Source organism: Macaca thibetana, chromosome 3, assembly GCF_024542745.1.
Source record: "Macaca thibetana thibetana isolate TM-01 chromosome 3, ASM2454274v1, whole genome shotgun sequence".
Lineage (NCBI taxonomy): Eukaryota > Metazoa > Chordata > Mammalia > Primates > Cercopithecidae > Macaca > Macaca thibetana.
The window spans coordinates 96,672,008-96,692,906 of record NC_065580.1 but is presented as its reverse complement, the minus strand read 5'-3'; the positions used below and the strand labels follow the sequence as shown (position 1 = coordinate 96,692,906).

The 20,899-nt window shown below is 45.3% G+C and overlaps 1 protein-coding gene and 1 pseudogene across 1 annotated transcript in view; both read right to left on the bottom strand.

Moving 5' to 3' along the window:
• SNX10 (sorting nexin 10) overlaps positions 1–20,899 on the bottom strand; it is a 197,447-nt gene that overhangs the window by 140,825 nt on the left and 35,723 nt on the right. The window lies entirely within an intron of this gene.
• LOC126950864 (uncharacterized) lies at positions 157–19,198 on the bottom strand (annotated as a pseudogene).

The window sequence follows — 20,899 nt, the reverse complement described above, 5'->3', positions numbered from 1 at the left end:
ATCCCTTCCAGGTTTGGACTGGTACACGGGCAACTTTTCTGATGTTTGAAGCGATTTCTAGAACCACTTTTCTGTTATCATCTATGTTAAGACAGCAATTAGATACATTAAATTTACCACAGACTCCACTCTCTTCTCCTAATAAGTAATTTAGTGCTAGCCCGTTTTGATAAATTGCCGTGCGCATTTGGTTTTGTTGTTGCGCGAGCATTTCCAGGGCTGAGGCGGTTTGGTTAGTATTTCTAGAATAGCCTGTAGTCTAATTATTCTATTTAGCATATATAAAGGAGTGCAGTAACCCCATGAACCATTCTTATCCCAAGTGGCAGGACCGTAATATTCGATGATCTGTTTCGGAGGCCATTCGTTCCCTTGCCATCTTTGGCTTCCTCCTACCTTTAAGGATCGTTTTTCTTTGTTTAGGTTATTATATACAAGGACGCTGAGGGTGTTGCCCGCTGTTAATGTTTTGGAGGAAGGAGTACCCTTGGGGGTGAGCTTGACCCTGGTGCGATGGACCCAGTGGGGCAGTCCTTGGACTCTCACTGCAGTTGGCATGCTGAGTATCACAGTGTAGGGTAGGGGCATCTCCTCTTCGATTGTAGCTTTTGGTGAGGGTCGGATTGACAGATAAACACATCTGTGCCTGCAAGACAGTTATGCTGAGAGGACAAGGTGGTGTCGACAGGGAGAGGCATGGTCTCATTTGCTGCTTCACAAATGAAAGACCGCATCTGGATTAAGGAGGGGAGGTAATTCCTGAGTGGCTCATAGTCTGGTAAGGGTGGAGGCCCCAAGACAAAAGTTTGGCCATACATGATTCCAAGGCTATGAAAAGAGGGTGCCTTTGGTGTTGTGCGGAGTCTTATGAGGGCAAAAGGGAGATTTTTTGTCCACGGCTGGTGGGTTTCTAGAGCCAGCTTGATGAATTGGGCTTTAAGGACAGTTAATTTTTTTTTAACTTTGCCTGAAGATTGAGGCCTGTAGGGTGTGTGGATAACCCACTTTATTCCTAAGGATGTAGAGATGCCTTGGTTAATTTGGCTGATGAAGGCGGGCCTGTTATTGGACTGGATGGATGTTGGGAGTCTAAAACGGGGACTTATATGTATGACGAGAGTTTGTGTGAGGATGTTTGCACCTTCTGAAGTTGCTGGGAACGCTTTTACCCACCCGGAGAAAGCACAGACAAAGACTAGACAATAGCGGAGCCGTTTATCTGGCAGCGTGTGAGTGAAATCTACTTGCCAATCTTGCCCGGGTAACTGGCCCCGGGGTTGATGGGTAGGAGAAGGTGGCGGCTGAAGGGAGCACTGGGGTGACATTGAGTGGCAGATAGAGCAGGACTGGGTAATTTCTTGAACATGGCTGGAAAGATGAGGAAAGTGAGAATAGGGCACAGAAGTTGCAAGAGAGGTTTGTAACCAACATGGAAAGAATTGTGGAGGCTTTGGAGGATAGGGATTGTTTGAGAGTGAGAAAAAACGAAGCGCCCTTCCTTGACATACCATGGTCCTTGCTTTTGAAGGTTTTGGGCTCAGAAGTCCTCCTTTTCTTCTGAGGAGTAAAGAGAAGAGAACAGGGACAGGGACAGAAACTGGCCTTGCATGGGTTGTAGAGCTACTTCTTTGGCTGCCCGATCTGCTAGCACATTTCCAGCTATTATAGGATTGTCTGGGGTTTGGTGGCCTCTGCAATGAATGACGGCAACTTTCTGCGGGAGCCTGACAGCTTGAAGGAGTTTGCTGATGAGAGAGCCATTTATGACAGGAGCGTTTTTTTGCAGTTAGGAAACCCCATTCTTTGCAGATGGACGAGTGTGAGTGCACTATGTGGAACTCATAACGAGGATTTGCATATATATATATATATATATATATATATATATATATTTTTTTTTTTTTTTTTTGAAATGGAGTCTTGCTCTGTTGCCCAGGCTGGAGTGCAATGGTGCGATCTCAGCTCACTGCAACCTCCACCTCCCAGGTTCAAGTAATTCTCCTGCCTCAGCCTGCCAAGTAGCTGGGACCATAGGCACACACTAAAACGCTCAGCTAATTTTTGTATTTTTAGTGGAGACAGGGTTTCATCATGTTGGCCAGGGTGGTCTTGATCTCCTGATCTCATGATCCGCCCGCCTCAGCCTCCCTAAGTGCTGGGATTACAGGCGTGAGCCACTGCGCCCGGCCAAGATTTGCATATATGTTGATCTGTTGTCTGGCTGCTCAAGTGAGAGCTCTAGTGAGAGTGGTGAGTTCAGCTTTCTGGGTGGTGGTGCTTAGGGAGAGCAGATTGGCTTCAATAGTATGGAGAGGTGACACTATAGCATAGCCAGCATGCCAGCGTCCTTGATGTAGGAAGAAGCTCCCATCGACAAACCAAGTAAAGGAGGCATCTGGAAGGGGTTCATCTGTTAGATTTAGAAAAGGTATAAAAAAGGTTTGAACAGTGTTCACACAGATATGTGTAGGGTCTTGGTAAGAGCGTGGCCGGGTTTAGATGGGAGCTGGTTCGCGTGGGATTTGGGGGGTTTCTATGAATAGAGCATTCAGTTGGAGGAGCCGTGGGGCAGAGATGAGACTTAGTACACTGTGGTGAGCTAGCATATCTTTGATGTTATGGGTTGAATAAACTGTTAGGTTGGCCTGGAGAGATAGTTTTAGGCTTTCAAGAGTGAGGACAGCAGCTGCTGCCAATGCTTGGAGGCAGGCAGGCCATCTGAGAACTGTGGCTTCAAGCTGTTTAGAGAGGTGGCAACAACCTGGAGGGTGGGTCCCTTAGACTGGGTTAGAACACCTAGTGCGACTCTAGGCCGTTTGTCAGTATAGAGGGAGACAGGTTTGGTGAGATCTAGAGAGTGAGGACGGGGGCTGAGATGAGAGCCTTTTGGAGTAGACAGAAAGGTTGGGTAATAGGCTGTGTAGGTTTAATTTTTTATTTTATTATTATTATTTTTGAGATGGAGTCTCACTCTGTTGTCCAGGCTGGAGCACAGTGGCACGATCTCCGCTCACTGCAACCTCTGCCCCTCCAGGCTTAAGCAATTCTCTGCCTCAGCCTCTGGAGTAGCTGGGATTACAGGCGCATGCCACCATGCCCAGCTAATTTTTAGTATTTTTTTTTAGTAGAGACAGGGTTTCGCCATCTTGGCCAGGCTGGTCTTGAACTCCTAACCTTGTGATCCACCCGCCTCAGCCTCCCAAAGTGCTGGGATTTCAGGCGTGAGCCACCGCGCCCGAAGGCTGTGTAGGTTTTAAAGGCTCATGGAGAGGGCCTTTAGCAGTTTGGTGTAACGGTTTGGCAAGTAGAGCAAAGGAGGGAACCCAGAGCCTAAAATATCCCGCTAGTCCTAGAAAAAATAAATTCTTGCTTAGTTTGTGGAGGCGGGAGGGACTGGAGGAGTGATATGTGGTTGGTTGTGAGCCCTTGGGTTCGCGGGGTAAGAGCTAGGCCTAGATAGGTGACTTGAGGGGGTGTATATTTGTGCTTTTTAAGGGGAGACCTGATACCCCCGTTCTGCCAAGAAATTTAAAAGAGAGATAGTATGGACGTTGCAGTCTCTTTGAGAGGGGCTACACAGGAGTAGATTATTAACATGTTCAAGGAGAGTGGACTGTTTTAGAAATAAGGTACAGAGGTTGACAGCAAGGTGGGGGCTGTCTATGAAACCTTGAGATAGTATGCACCAGGTGAGCCGACATGAAAGGTGGGTTTTCCCGCGCAAAGGCAAAGAGGTTTTGGGAATTAGGGTGTAAAGGAATTGTGAAAAAAAGCATCCTTTAGGTTTAGAACAGAAAAATGGGTAGTATTGGAGGGAACTGCGGAAAGTAAAGTATATGGGTTAGGAACTACTAGACATACCGGGAGTACAACTTGGTTAATGAGCCTGAGGTCCTGGACTAAGGACCTCAGGCTAAGTGATAAGTTCCGTTTGGCTTTGTAACAGGTAGAATTGATGTGTTAAAAGGGGAGTCTGTTGGGCAGAGTAGGTGACTGGCAAGGAGGTGACAAATGATAGGCCTTAGGCGTATGAGAGCTGCTTGGGGGATAGGATACTGCTTCTGTGATAGGAACTGGGGGGGCTTTTTAAGGGTAATGTGAATGGGGGTGTGGTGTTCTGTGACTGAGGGTGTGGAAGTATCCCAAACAGCAGGGTTAACTATGGATGGAGGACAAGGAAAGGCTGCACGTTTTACGGTGGGAGGTTGAAAGAGTAGAAGAAAGCTAGAAGTACTGGCGGGGTCTGGATGGATGCATTGGGTACTATGGGGAATGTGGAAGTGAAGAGTAGTGTGGAGTTTTGAAAGGATATTTCTGCCTAGGAGTGGAGTTGGGCATGAGGGCAGGACTAAGAAAGAGTGAGTGAAGGAGAAAGTGTGCAGGGAGCAGAAAAGTGGAGGGGTGGCTTGGGGTTTGGAGACTTGTTGGTCAATTTTCACAACAGAGACTTGGGAGGACTGGGTGGGTCCTGAAAAATGAGGTAAAGCAGAGTAGATTGCCCAGGATTAATTTAAAAAACATACTGGCCTACCTGCCACCACCAGGCTTACCCTTGGCTTGGATGAAGCGATGGTAGTTGCTGGGACATCCGTTCCAGGGCACCATCAGTCTTCAGCAGCAAGGCCAATGAGATCCAAGTAGGCCGGCTCAGAAAGGGACGGGGGCAGTCCTCGGGGGCCGCTCACAGTCCGACTTCCAGTGGGGTCTTCCGCAGAGGGGGCATGGCCTGGTGGGCTTACCTGGGTTTGGGCATTGTCTGGACCAGTGGCCTTCATTGTCACACTTGAAACAGGCACCAAGTGGAGGTGGATTGTTAGGAGGCTTCCCTGTGGAGCTGTGGCCCCATGGGCCTACAGGGCCCCTGATGGCGGAGGCAGGCATTTGAAACTCTGCCAGCTTTTGCCTTTTACTTTTCTCATCACGATTGTTAAAGACTTTGATGGCTAAGTTAAGAAGGTCTCATTGTGGGGTTTGAGGGCCGTCATCAAGCTTCTGAAGCTTGCCCCAAATATCAGGGGTAGATTGGGAGATGAACGGAAGGTTTAAGATAGTGGTTCCTGCTGAGAGTTTGAAGGGGGAAGGGGGATTGCATTAACATGGAGTGTAGGACAGATAGGGGCGTAAGGTGGCAGGATGGGTTTACAAGCCTCAGGAGAGGGCAGCTGTGGAGGAGAATGGGTACAAGCAATACTCGAATTGTCCTGAGGGGGGATGGTGTAGGAAAAGAAGTGGATACAGCTGACTGGGAAGATGGCGGCTGGGAAGATGGTGGCTGATAAGACAATGAGGAGGCTTGGGGGATTAAAGAAGACAGTTGAGAGGAAACCGTAGGGGCTGGGAGGACAGTAGTCAGCTGGATTAAACCAGAAAAAAGAGGTACGGTTGGGAGGAGAAAGGCGATCTGGGTGATGGGAATGAAGGAGGAGGATTTGAACAGGTTAGCAAGAACTGCGGAGGTCGGGTTGTGATCTGAGTGCAAAAGGCCTGGACATAAGGAATTTCCTCCCATTTCTCCAGTTGTCGGCAATCATCGCTTAAATGAGTTAAAATTGTGAAGTTGAATGTTCTATTTGCGGGCCACTTGGACCTGTTATTTAATTTGTACTGCTACCAGGCTGTATTGCAAAAAAAGACAAGGTGCTTAGGGTGGATATTTTGCCTGAGGCCTAAGGTTTGCAGGTTTTTTATGAGGCAGCCTAGAGTGCTGTTTTTTGGAATGGAGGACCAGGAGTTTCCTATAACAGAGGGTGCGCTCGGGAGAACAGGGAAAAAGGAGACCGTCCTGGACAGCCGGAGGGAGACCATAAAAGGAGCGACCATCATCGCTGCCTTTTTCGTTCTGGAACAGGATCAAATGGCTTAGAGGCATCCCCCTAAGACCAGATGATCAGTGAGTACCTGGCACACACCAGACCCTTCTTGGACCAACACTGGATTTTCAGACGGGAGAAACTGAGAGACCATGCGAATTGTTCCCTGTTAACTGGGCTCCCGGGGAAACTTACCATTAGTCGAGACCAGTGACCGATGTGCATGCACAGAGAGGCGACTGGAGGCTGAGGAGCTTCCCTTGTCTAGCTGCTGTGGCCTGCTCTCCGGGGTGGAGGGGTAGGTCCATGCGGGACGCAGACCTGAGCTCCTTCTGGGTTTTGGCTCCAGATGTAAGGTTCTTTTATCGGTTTGAAACCTGAAAGCCTGCCAATAGACAACACGAGGCAGTGTGAAACCACATGCTGTTTTAATGAGCGCCTGGGTGCAGGCGGGCTGAGGCCTAAAATGGTGTCAGCCCCAAGTGAGGAGGGGCAAAGGTTTTATAGTCTCCTGTAAACAAGAAGCCTCCTAGTCTGACGTAACTGCTACATTGTACCCGGATGGCCTCTTTCTAGATCTTCAGATCTTCAGGGCGTGTCTTCCCGCAGGCTCTCTTTCTGCTTCTGCTACTTTGCTGACACATGCTGCTGGCACAAGTAGCCTTGTGCCTTAAGACTGGGCCGGGCGCGGTGGCTCACGCCTGTAATCCCAGCAATTTGGGAGGCTGAGGTGGGCAGATCACCTGAGGTCCGGAGTTGGAGACCAGCCTGACCAACATGGAGAAACCCCATCTCTACTAAAAATACAAAAAATTAGCCGGGTGTGGTGGCACATACCTGTTATCCCAGCTACTCGGGAGGCTGAGGCAGGAGAATCGCTTGAACTGAGAGGCGGAGGTTGCAGTGAGCCAAAATCATGCCATTGCACTCCAGCCTGGGCAACAAGAGTGAAACTCAGTCTCAAAAAAAAAAAAAAAAAAAAAAAAAAAAAAAAAAAAAAAAAAAAAGGCAGTGGTGAAATTATTAATAATAATAAAAATAGGCATTCTGAAGATCTATAAGGCAATGTGTTGTCCCTACCTCCTCTGTGGAGCAGATCCAGCCACACACAGCAGTGCCCATGTCACAGAAGCACCAAACCTACAAAGTGATTCTGGATAGAAAATATTCGCTGATTCATTTTTCGATTTGAAAGAACAACTAAGTAGAGGGTTTCTAAATGCTCTACTGCCTAACCTGGTTATAGTGGATTCTTATAATTTTGTGTTGCCTCAGCATCCATTTTGATTATGTTTGACTTTCCAATACCAGAAACAGGGCTCAGTCACCCTTGACGTAGTTTCCTGTTCTATACCTCACCCTCACCCTACCTCCATTCCTCAATGTGGCCAGTCCAGATACTGCCCTTATAGTTATTCCCCAGTGAACACTTCCCTATGGGACAGCTACATGCAACCTACTTGAATGGTCCTCACACTCTACACTGACCATGCAGGTATGACACAATGACCACCTCTCAGTCACTGCATGACCTGAAACTTGTGCCTAGTTGCTTTAAACCCACCAGTTAAAACTCCCCAATGGGAAACCTGTTTGGATAACACCTTGGACCCAATAAGGGCGTTGGCCCATGTATTGCTTTCTTTCTCTCCCAGCCTGTGCTCCCTGACCTCCAGGTGTAAGGCCTCCAAGTGCACCACATGTTCCCCAAGGCCTATAAAGCAATCTTTATTTCTGTCTTGTGTCCCTCCTAACCATTGGAGGAGCGCTCCCCATCTTAAACATCCAAAATTGTACCACAGGTTCTCACAAAACGTCTTTGGAGCAGAGACCAAGGAAAGAAGGATAATTTGTCTGCATTTTTTCATTTTTTTCCTCTTAAAGATCTTCCTCTAATAGAAATTCTTCAATAGATTCCCACCACAGAGTAGAATGCAGTCTTTTCAGTGATCTGCAAGGCTCTATATATTTTACCCTCACATACCCCCCTATAAGTGTTAACTTTAAAACTTAACATGGGCCAGGCGCAGTAGCTCATGTCTATAATCCCAGCACTTTGGGAGGCTAAGGCAGGCGGATCATTTGAGCCCAGGAGTTCCAAACTGAGCAATATAGCAAAACTCCATATCTACTAAAAATACAAAAAAATTAGCCGGGTGTGGTGGCACATGCCTGTAGTCCCAGCTACTTAGGGGGCTTAGGTGGGAGGATCACCTGAGCCTGGGGAGGTTGAGGCTGTGGTAAGCCTCACACCACTGCACTCCAGCCTGGGTGATAGATCGAGACCCCTGTATCAAAAAAAAAAAAGTACAGTCTGTTAAATTTTAAAATGCACGTAACTTTTCATCTAACAATTTCACTGTCAGGAATATAGTGTAGCTTTTACTTATGCATAAATCCTTTATGCAGAAGATTTTTATCGAAAGAGATTCACTATAGTGTTGTTTGGAAACAATATAAATGTCCATCGCCAAAGGATTGGTTAAATAAATAAATAGAATATTACCTAATAAAAAAATGAGTTACAAACTGAAAATAAATGACTTTCAAGGTGAATTTTAACTACTTGGTTTATAATTCTGTAGAGAGACTATCCCTATGCTTACACAACCCAGGAAGGACATACGAGAAATGATGATAGTGGGCGGCCGTGGGCAAAACACTTGGGAACCACACCAGCTCAGGGACCAGGTAGATAAGATCTGCTTAGTATCACCTATGATAGGGAACCATGCAAAACCTTTTGACCCCTGTCACTTTGTATCCAGAAATTTCTACGCCACTACAATGAAAATAATTTAGGGTAATGTGAATTAAATTAAGCAAACAGGCTGGGGAGCCAGACCACCTGGGTTTGAATTCCAGCTCCATTGCTTATAGGTTGTGCAACTTTGGGTAAGTTATTTAACTTATTTGTGATGTGATATTCTTATCTGAAAAAATAGGATCATAAACGGTACATATTCAGAAAGTTATAGGGAATTTGAATGAATTAATAAGTCTAGGAAATTTTGTTTCTGGCACATAGTAACAACTCAAAAAATGTGAGCTATTACTACTAGTAGTAGTAGTATTAGACCTAGAAAGGGAGGGAAGATAGTGTCTAAGTCTGGCAATCTTTTTTTTGTTTTTGTTTTTGTTTTGGAGGCAGGGTCTTGCTCTGTTGCCCAGGCTGGAGTACAGTGGCATGATCTTGGCTCAAGTGCAACCTCCGCCTCCCGGGTTCAAGCGAGTCTCCTGCCTCAGCCTCCTGAGTAGCTGGGCTTACAGGCATGTGCTACCACGCCTGGCTAATTTTTGTATTTTAGTAGAGACGGGGTTTCGCCATGTTGGCCAGGCTGGTCTTGAACTCCTGACCTCAGGTGATCCGCCTGCCTCCACCTCCCAAAGTGCTGGGATTATAGGCATGAACTGCTCGCTGCTCCTGGCCCTGGCAGTCTTAAGACAAGGACACTTGATTTTCACTATGTAAACATGAGTAATGTTTGATTTTTTTTTCTTTTTTTAAACCAGGTACATGATTTTCTTTAGGGGAAAAGGAATTATTCTACAGAATAAAAAAAAAGAAAAGAAAAAAAGCCAGGTCATGATAGATGTGAATGAACGCTCCCACTCCATCCGAGGGCATACTGGGGCAGATCATTCATTCACTCATGAGCATCAGGGCCACGTTCCCTCTCCTGGTCTTTCTGTCTCTCAGTCTCCTCCCTCAACTCCAGCCCTCATGCTGATCAGCAAAGTTTTATTGGCGCTCTCAAATGCATATAGAATAAAGTAGTAACTAAAAATCAAAATAAAATGAGGAACTGGGGCTTTTGTTTGTTAGTTTGACCTATCTGTTTGGCAACAATTAAAAAGACAAAAAGTGCCTATTTTGGTAAATACGTTGGTGGGCGGATCTCTTGAGCCCAGGAATTTGAGACCAGCCTGGCCAACATGAAAAAACTCAGTCTCTACTAAAAATACAAAAATTAGCTAGGTGTGGCGGCGCCCACTTGTGGTCCCAGCTACTCAGGAAGCTCACTTGAGCTCAGGAGGTGGAGGCTGCAGTGAGCCCGGATCGCACCACTGCACTCCAGCCTAGGCAATAAAGCCAGACTCTGTCTCAAAAAGTAAAATAAAATAATAATAATAATAATAAAATTAAAAAGCAGTTATGCAATAACATACATGTTTTAAATTTTGTTCTAAAAAACCAATATATGTATCTCTGTGTCTACTGCACTTTCTTGCAAGTGTGTGCTCTTTTTTTTTTTTTTTAAATCTATCTACAATCTATCTATCTCTACCTTATTATCTGAAAAAGTCCTGGAAATATATTGACAAAAAATTAGGGATTAGAGCTGGGAGAAGCAGGGCTTTTACTTTCTACTGGTTTTCACTTTGGTTCAGCTTGATTACTTTTCTTTCTTTCTTTCTTTCTTTCTTTCTTTCTTTCTTTCTTTCTTTCTTTCTTTCTTTCTTTCTTCTCTCTCTCTCTCTCTCTCTCTTTCTTTCTTTCTTTCTTTCTTTCTTTCTTTCTTTCTTTCTTTCTTTCTTTTTTTTTCTTTTTTTTTTTTTTTTTGACGGAGTCTTGCTCTGTCACCCAGGCTGGAGTGCAGTGGCCGGATCTCAGCTCACTGCAAGCTCCTCCTCTCGGGTTCACGCCATCTCCTGCCTCAGCCTCCCGAGTAGCTGGGACTACAGGCATCCGCCACTTCGCCCGGCTAGTTTTTTGTATTTTTTAGTAGAGACGGGGTTTCACCGTGTTAGCCAGGATGGTCTCGATCTCCTGACCTCATGATCCGCCCGTCTCGGCCTCCCAAAGTGCTGGGATTACAGGCTTGAGCCACCGCGCCCGGCCGCCTTCTTTCTTTCTTTCTTTCTTTCTTTCTTTCTTTCTTTCTTTCTTTCTTTCTTTCTTTCTTTCTTTCTTTCTTTCTTTCTTTCTTTCTTTCTTTCAACAATTAACATACATATCAATTTAATGATTTCTTATGTCTATTTTGAAAGAACAAACACATATTTTGTGGAGTTTATAAATAAATAGGAGTTTACACTGATGATGGAAGTGTAAATCCAACAATATGTACAAACATACTTTGGCATTATGTTCCAAAATCCTTAAAAATGTGCATACTATATAATGGTAGCAATTTTACTGGAAGGAATTTATACTAAAGAAGCAAATAGCCGGGCGCGGTGGCTCACGCCTGTAATCCCAGCACTTTGGGAGGCCGAGACGGGCGGATCACGAGGTCAGGAGATCGAGACCATCCTGTCTAACACGGTGAAACCCCGTCTCTACTAAAAAATGCAAAAAACTAGCCAGGCGAGGTGGCGGGCGCCTATAGTCCCAGCTACTCGGGAGGCTGAGGCAGGAGAATGGCGTGAACCCGGGAGGCGGAGCTTGCAGTGAGCTGAGATCCGGCCACTGCACTCCAGCCTGGGTGACAGAGCGAGACTCCGTCTCAAAAAAAAAAAAAAAAAAAAAAAAAAAAAAAGAAGCAAATAAAAATGCCCATCAAGATGGCTAATAATAGCCTGGGCAATATGGTGAAGCCCCATTTCTACAAAAAGATATGCATGCCTGTAGTCTCAGCTACTAGGAGATAGAAGGATTGCTTGAGGCCAGGGGGATTGAGGGTGCAGTGAGCCTTGATCATGCCATTGCACTCCAGCCTGAGCAAAAAAGTGAGATCCTGTTTCAAAAAAAAAAAAAAAAAAAAAGTGCAGGCATGGTGGCTCACACCTGTAATCCCAGCACTTTGGAAGGCTGAGGCAGGTGGATGACTTGAGATCAGGAGTTTGATTTGAGACCAGCCTGGCCAAGATGGTGAAACCCTATCTCTGCCAAAAATACAAAAATTAGCTGGGTGTGGCAGTGTGCACCTGTAATCCCAGCTACTTGGGAGGCTGAGGCACGAGAATTGCTTGAACCAGAAGATCGAGGCTGCAGTGGGCCAAAGTTGCACAGCTGCACTGCAGCCTGGGCAACAAAGTGAGACACACACATACACACACACACACTCATACACACACAAAAGCTGCCTAACAGAAGGGTTTTATTTTGTTTTTGAGACACGGTCTCATTCTGTTGCCCAGGCTGGAGTGCAATGGCGCAATCTCAGCTCACTGCAGCCTCTGCCTCCCAGGTTCATGTGATCCTCCCACCTCAGCCTCCCAAGTAGCTGGGATTACAGGCACGCACCACCACACCCAGCTAAGTTTTTGTATTTTTTGTAGAGATGAGGTTTCGCCACACTGCCCAAGCTGGTTTCAAACTCCCAGGCTCAAGCAATCCAACCGCCTTTGCCTCCCAAAGTGCTAGGATTATAGGCATGAGCCACTGTGCCTGGCCAAGAGCAGGGCTTTGCCATGTTGGCCAGGCTGGTCTCGAATTCCTGACCTCAAGTGATCCTCCTCTCTCAGCCTCCCAAAGTACTGAGATTATAGGCGTGAGCAACCATGCCCGGTCATAAAAAATACTTTTTCTTTTTTTATGTATGAGACAGGGTCTTGCTCTGTCACCAAGGTTGGAATGCAGTGGAGCGATCTCAGCTCACTGCAGCCTTGACCTCCTGAGCTCAAGCAATCCTCCCACCTCTGCCTCCAGAGTAGAAGGTATATGCCATTATGCTTGGCTAATTTTTAAATTGTTTGTAGAGACAGGGTCTCGCTATGTTGGTCAGGCTGGTCTTGAACTCCTTGGCTCAAGTGATTCTCCCACCTCAGCCTCCCAAAGCGCTGGGATTATAGGCAAGAGCCACTGCACCCGGCTGAAAAAAAAGTTGTTAGAAATATCTCTGAGTACAACATTTCCTGCTTTGCTTTTAATAATATACTGCAAATACTCAGTTTCCACTCTACAGCTGACTATGAAGGTGTTTATACTAACAGCTAATGACTGTGCCAAGCTTATCTTTTTTACTTTGTATTAAATCCAGCTTTCTGGGTTTTTTTCTCTCAGTTAGGCTTGTATTTCTCCATATTCCTATGGTGAAGGCAGGAGTAGGCACTGGAGCCTATTGTCATGGATATGGATGACACTGAGTTGGTGAAAAGTATTCAATGATGAGATAATGATTATTTAGTCTCTAATATGAAGTAGTCCTTTAAAAAAAAATTAGGCCAATGAAAGAAAATTTGACAATGGCTTCTGTAGATTATTTTAGGCTTTTATTTTTCTTTATTTAATTATATAGCTAAGAGAGAAGTCTGGTGTGTGACAGTCAAACCTGGAGGTGACACAAAGCCATACCCTAAATTCTGATCTTAGCTCTATTGCTAATTAGGTATGTCTAAGGCCTCTAAGTCCCTATTTCCAAAAGGGTTAAAAACAATGACCTAGCAAGGTCTCCTGCTGTTCAGCATAGTGCCCTAGATCCGGAGAATGCTATTTAAGAGCTCTTTTAAAATCTTTTTGCATGCAGGTTCTTATGTCCTCAGAGTATTATATATTTTATTTTTTGTTTATTTTTTTGAGATGGAGTCTTGCTGTGTTGCCCAGGCTGGAGTGCAATGGTGTGATCTCGGCTCACTGAAACCTCTGCCTCCCTGGTTCAAGCGATTCTCCTGCCTCAGCCTCCCGAGTAACTGGGATTATAGGCACGCACCACCATGCCTGGCTAATTTTTATATTCTTAGTAGAGATGAAGTTTTGCCATGTTGGCCAGGTTGGTCTTGAACTCCTAACATTGGGTGATCCACCCTCTGTGGCTTCCCAAAGTCCTGGGATTACAGACATGAGTCACCAGCCCGGCTGGAGTATTATATATTCTGAAAACAGCAAGGTTATGCCATTTACAGATGATAAAACTGAGAAAGAGAAAGATTAAAAGTTGGCCAACGTTTGACTGGATTGTGAGACAAGAGATCCAAAACCTGAACTTTCCAGCCCCTGAAACACTAACTATCACGGGAAAAATACATAGGGGACAAATGTTTGTGAAGTGTCTCTCATCAGCAACGTCTATATCTGGAACAGTATAGTTTATCAACTTGAAACACTATCTTTCCAATTTCTATGTTCTTCATCAAAATTCTTTCAAACGGCTGCATTAAGAGTTCATACTGGCCGGGTGTGGTGGCTCACGCCTGTAATCCCAGCACTTTGGGAGGACAAGGTGGGAGGATTGCTTGAGATCAGGAGTTTGAGACCAGCCTGGGCAACATGGTGAAACTTCATCTTTACAAAAAATACAAAAATTAGCTGGGCCTGGTGGCGCACCGCTATAGTCCTAGATACTTGGGAGGCGGAGGTGGGAGGATCACTTGGCCTGGGAGGTGGAGTTTGCAGTGAGTGGAGATCGCACCACTGCACTCTAGCCTAGGCGACAGAGCCAGACCCTGTTTCCAAAAAAAAAAAAAAAAAAAAAAAAACCCAAACAAACAAAAAACAGTTTATACTGTAGCTGTGCCATAATTTACCATTTTCCTGGTGTGTTGAGTATTTTGCTGGGTGTGTGCCATTTGGACTTTATTTTTATACATCATTTATAGTTTTGGAGAAGTAGGAGTTCAATAGACAGTTATTGACCAAGTCACCAACCCCCGAAGACAGTTGAGAGGAGTTGCTTAAGGGTTTTCTCTCTTCTCTGTCTCAGCAGACACCCTAAACCTCTCAGAGTTTCAGGGGTATAATTAGAATCTTTTGAAGACTGACATGGACGTTAATTCTTCATTACTAAAGGGATAAGCACTATAGGAGCCGTCTGATGAGATACCAGCTCTCCTTGGAGAATTATTCTTTTGCTTGATTTTCTCTCCTCTTTCTCCTACCCCCGTGCTGATGGTCTGTTAGATTAACAAAACTAGTTTCATCCAGTTTTTTTGTAAGCATTTTCTCTCTGAAAGACAAGGAAGTTGTCTTAATCCATTCAGTCTGCTATAACAAAATACCATAAACTGGGTGATTTATAAACAACAAAATTTATTTCTCACAGTTGCGAGGTTTGAATTCAAGGCAGATTTGGTGTCTGGTAAGGGCTGGCTTCCTGGTTCATGGATGGCCATCTTGTGACTGTAACCTCACATGGGGGAAGCAGCTAATGAGCTATTGGGGCCTCTTTTATAAGGGCATTAATCCCTTCATAAGGGCTCTGCCCCCATGAACTAATCATCTCTCAAAGGCCCACATCCTAATATCTTCACCTTGAAGGTCAGAATCGCAACATATGAATTTTGGGAGTGGGGACAGAAACATTCATTGCATTGCAGAAGGTATATATATTAGTTACCTATTGCTACATAATAAATTACCCCCAAATTTAGCAGATTAAAGCAACAAACATGTATTATTTCACACGATTTCTGAGAGTCAAGAATCCAGGGGTGGCTTAGCTGAGTGGTTCTGAGTATCTTTCATGAGGCTATAGTCAAGCTATTGGCTGGAGCTGCAGTCATCTCAAGGCTTGACTGGGGCTGGGGAATCAGCTTCCAGGCTCACACATAGTTGTTGGTAGGCATGGTTTGTTCACTGCCTGTTGACTGGAGCCTTCAGTTCCTCAACAGGTAGTTCTCTCCATAAGACTGCTTAGCACATGGCCGCTTACCTCCCTGAGAGCAAGTGATCTAGGTTGGGAGTGGAAGCGGGGAGAGCACACAAGACAGAAGCTGCAATCTTTTATAACCTACTCTTGGAAAAGTGACATACCAGCTTTTCTGCTACACGTTTTTGGTCACACAGACCAAGACTGGTACAATGTGAGAAAGGACTACCCACGGCTGTGAATACCTAGAGGAGGAATCACTGAGGGAGATCTTGGAAGCTGGCTATCACAGCATCCAGTCAAGCCCTATTGCCTCTACAACCCACTCTTATCTCCTGAGGATCGGTAGAAACAGGGAAACACAATTTCACACTTAAACAATGAGCTTCCCGCTTAGTCACTCTGGGAACTGTAAATTTACCCATGGTTCGTCAAGTCCTGTGTGGTTTGTAGAGGCATATGTTGGAGGGAGTGGAAACTTCTTTGTTCTCTCAATGATATTTAATTAGCATTTTGCCACATTTTCTGTTATGTTTGCCTGGTCTTCATAATAGATCTTCATTTCCCCACTGAAGTAACTAACTTTATATAAAATTCCACCAGCTCTCTAACATTACTGATGCTTTTTACATTAAATGCTTTTATCCCTGAGGGTTGCCAACGTAATTATGATACCTTTTCATAGAGTCTTTGTGTTACTTTGGGCTTAAATTCACATACTTCAGCATATATTAGAAAAGACATACACATATGTATTAATTCATTCTCATGATGCTATAAAGAAATACCTGAGACTGGGTAATTTATAAGGAAAAAGATTTAGGCCAGGCACGGTGGTTCATGCCTGTAATCCTAGCACTTTGGGAGGCCAAGGCAGGCAGATTCCTTGAGGCCAAGAGTTCAAGACCAGCCTGGCCAACATGGCAAAACCCCATATCTACTAAAAATATAAAAATTAGCCAGGCATGGTGGCGTGAGCCTGTGGTCCCAGTTACTCTGAGACTGGGAGGTGGAAGTTGCAGTAAGCCAAGATTGCCCCACTGCATTCCAGGCTGGGCAACAGAGTGAGACTCTGTCTCAAAAAAAAAAAAAAAAAAAAAAAGAAAGAAACAAAAAAAGAAGTTTAATTGGCTCATGATTCTGCAGGCTGAACAAGAAGCGTAGCTGCTTCTGCTTCTAGGGAAGCCTCAGGAAATTTACAATCACGGTGGAAGGCAAAGGGGGAGCAGCACTTCACATGGCCAAAGAAGGAACAAGAGGCTAGGGAGAGGTGCCACACACTTTTTTTTTTTTCCTAATTATTTTTATTTATTATTTTCTTTCTTTTTTTTTTCTTTCTTTCTTTTTTTTTTTTTTTTTCTGAGATGGAGTCTCGCTCTGTCGCACAGGCTGGAGTGCAGTGGCACAATCTCAGCTCACTGCAACCTCTGCTTCCTGGGTTCAAGCGATTCTCCTGCCTCAGCCTCTTGAGTAGCTGGGACTGCAGGCGCCTGCCACCATGCCCTGCTAATTTTTATATTTTTAGTAGAGATGGGGTTTCACCATATTGACCAGGCTAGTCTCAAACTCCTAACCTTGTGATCTGCCCCACCTTGGCCTCCCAAAGTGTTAGGATTACATGCATGAACCACCGCATCCGGCCTACTTATTATTTTTTCTTATACTTATTTCAGATTCTCAAGTGTCACATACCTTTAAACAACCAGATCTCACAATAACTCACTCACTCACTATCATGAGAACAGCACCGGGGGGTGATGCCAACCCATTCATGAGGACTATGCCCACATGATCCAGTCACCTCCCACCAGGCTGCACCTCCAATATGGGGGATTATAATTCAACATGAAATTTGGTGGGGACACAGATCCAAACCGCATCAGCAAACTATTGTGGGCATTTCAGTGATTATTAGAATACAGGCTGGCCACGGTGGCTCATGCCTATAATCCAAGCACTTCGGGAGGCCAAGGTGGGAGGATCCTTTGAGCCTAGGGGTTTGAGACCAGCTTAGGCAACATGGTGAAATTCTGTCTCTACAGAAAAATACAAAAATTAGCCGTGTATGGTGGCACACATCTGCAGTCCCAGCTGCTCTGGAGGCTGAGGTGGGAGATTGCTTGAGCCTGGGAGATGGAGGTTGCAGTGAGCTGTGCTCATGTCACTGCACTCCAGTCGGGGTGACACAGCAAGATCCTATCTCAAAATTAATAAATAAATAATAAAAAAAGAATGCAGAGCTATATATATAATTTATTCTTAAATTCACTTATGTTTAAATAACAGCTGCTATTAGCTAACTCACAATGTAAATTAAAAATCTGGCTGGGTGCGATGGCTCATACCTGTAATCCTAGCACTTTGGAAGGCCGAGGCAGGCAGATCACGAGGTCAGGAGATTGAGACCATCCTGGTTAACACGGTGAAACCCCGTCTCTACTAAAAATACAAAACAAATTAGCCAGGCGAGGTGGTGGGTGCCTGTAGTCACAGCTACTCGGGAGGCTGAGGCAGGAGAATGTCGTGAACCCGGGAGGCAGAGCTTGCAGTGAGCTAAGATCGCACCACTGCACTCCAGCCTGGGCAACAGAGTGAGACTCTGTCTCAAAAAAAAAAAAAAAAAAAATCTAGATAAGAATCATTTACAACCAATATTCTACAAAAAGTGATGTAAAATCCTGAAAAAAAAAAAAAAAAACCACTTCTGTTTCCACATTGTAGTATATGGTCCCAGGCATTCTATTTCTCAATAAAGGATACAAATGCCCAATGAAGGATATTATCTGTGATGTTAATAATGCAGTCTTGGGTAATTACTCTTTCCAATTAAAAAAGAACTATACAAGGCCAGTCATGGTGGCTCAAGCCTGTAATCCCAGCACTTTGGGAGGCCGAGACAGGCGGATCACGAGGTCAGGAGATTGAGACCATCCTGGCTAACACGGTGAAACCCGTCTCTACTAAAAAATACAAAAAACTAGCCGGGCGAGGTGGCGGGCGCCTGTAGTCCCAGCTACTCGGGAGGCTGAGGCAGGAGAATGGCGTGAACCCGGGAGGCGGAGCTTGCAGTGAGCTGAGATCGCGCCACTGCACTCCAGCCTGGGCGACAGAGCGAGACTCTGTCTCAAAAATAAATAAATAAATAAATAATAAAGTAAAAAAGAACTATACATAAAAGTAATTTCATTTGATATATGGTTTAGTTTGCCCATCTTTTCCTCACCAATATTTTTGCACAATTTGAGTACTACTGCAGACTCTTTAAGGAAATACACCCGCTGTTGCAGGACTCAAGAGATTCCTTTCTCCACCTTTATGCAGACAGTGAAATTACTTCTGATAATCGTTTGAAACCATGAGCTGTGTCCTAAGTCTGGAGTTCTGCCTTCTAGCCAGAAATGTGTCACTTTCCGCACCTGGCACACTTATCGACTTTTAGCCTTTCTTCTGCTACCTCATTTTTTTTTTTTTTTTTTTTTTTTTGAGATGGAGTCTCGCTCTGTCGCCCAGGCTGGAGTGCAGTGGCCAGATCTCAGCTCACTGCAAGCTCCGCCTCCCGGGTTCACGCCATTCTCCTGCCTCAGCCTCCCAAGTAGCTGGGACTACAGGCGCCCGCCACCTCGCCCGGCTAATTTTTTGTATTTTTTAGTAGAGACGGGGTTTCACCGTGTTAGCCAGCATGGTCTCGATCTCCTGACCTCGTGATCCGCCCATCTCGGCCTCCCAAAGTGCTGGGATTATAGGCTTGAGCCACCGCGCCCGGCCCTGCTACCTCATTTCTACTGTCCCCATTCACATTGTGTCCTTGCCCCTCTGTGCCACCAAGTCATGCAGGTAGGGACGCTTGCTGGGCTTTTGCTCTAGCCTCTTTCACCTTCCACATTCAGTCATCAGCAGGCCCCGCTTCCGCTTACCCATTCCTATCTCCAATAATCAGAGTCTAAGCCAGCTCTTCATTTCCTCTTCCCACAGCCCCCTTGTAATGCACCTTCCTGCGTACAGTGTTCTCACTGTATCATGTTCCTCCAGCTCCACACTTATCTGACCCCTAAAGATGGCCACTGCTGACACAGTTTATGCCTATCGTTCAGCCATTACAGTGTTCATGTCCTCACTTATGATGGTGGACACACAGCTTGGCACTGTGCTTCTTGTATGTCCTCTCCCATAGACTCAATTCTAGTTTCTTCAAAGTAAGAAGCATTAGGGTAATAATAGTGGCCAAGGACTGTGGCAGATGCGTTACAGATACCAGTGACTCTCAATCTGGGGTGATTTTGTCTCCCAGGGGAAATTTGGCAATGTCAGGAGATGGTTTTGATCGTCATAACTTGAGGGGGTGCTACTGGCATCTAGTGGGTAGAGGGCAGGAATACTGTTTAACATTCTACAATCCACAGGACAGTCTCCACAACAAAACATTCTCCAACTCAAAATGTCAATAGTTCCAAAGTTGAGAAACCCTGATTATACGCTCATGTAGTTTGTTGTTGTTGTTGAGACGGAGTCTTGCTCTGTCACCCAGGCTGGAGTGCAGTGGCTCAGTCTTGGCTCACTGCAACCTCTGCCTACAGTATTCAAGCAATTCTCCTGCCTCAGCCTCCCCAGTAGCTAGGATTACAGGCATGTGCCACCACACCTGGTTAATTTTTGTATTTTTAGTAGAGACAGGGCTTCACCATGTTGGTCGGGCTGGTCTCGAACTCCTGACCTCATGATCCACCAGCCTCGGCCTCTCAAAGTGCTGGGATTACAGGTATGAGCCACCGTGCCACGCTCAGCCTTCTTCTTCTTCTTCTTTTTTTTTTTTTGAGACGGAGTCTCGTCTTGCTCTGTTGCCCAGGCTGGAGTTGCAGTGGCATGATCTCGGCTCACTGCAACCTCTGCTTCCCTGGTTCAAGCCATTCTCCTGACAGCCTCCCGAGTAGTTGGGACCACAGGCATGCACCACCACGCCCGTCTAATTTTTGTGTTTTTGGTAGAGATGGGGTTTCACCATGTTAGCCAGGCTGGTCTTAAACTCCTGACCTCAAACAATCTGCCCGCCTCGGCCTCCCAAAGTACCGGGATTACAGGCGTGAGCTACCGTGATCGGTCTTATTTAGTCTTTATAAAAGCCCCACAAGGATTCTAATAACCTCCTTTTCCAGATAAAGAGGCTGTTGCTTTCCTCAGTATCCTTTTCCAGAAAACTGAGACTGTTATTTTCCCTAGCTCCTGGGTGGAACTAGTACTTGCATTCAAGACTCTGCCTAGAGAGTCTACTCTTTTTTCCACCACCTCCATCTCGGTGGAAGCGTCTGCTGACTGCCAATCAGGAGCAGCTAGGGTAGGACTGAGGCTGCTGCGTGCCTGTGTTTTTCAAACTGCAGCTTCTGATTTATTCATGGGTTGTGCATGAAATTAGTGGTGGTCTGTGACCAGCAAAAATAGCAACAGCCACAGCAATCGTAATAATACAAGATAAGAAAGACTAGAAAACATATAGAAGTATCGTTTGGTAAAACTTTAGTTTCAGATATATGTGTGGTAGAGTATATGTTCTATGTTAATGTAAAATAAATTTATTTATTTTATTTGAGAGTGAGTCTCACTCTGTGGTCCACGCTGGAGTGCAAT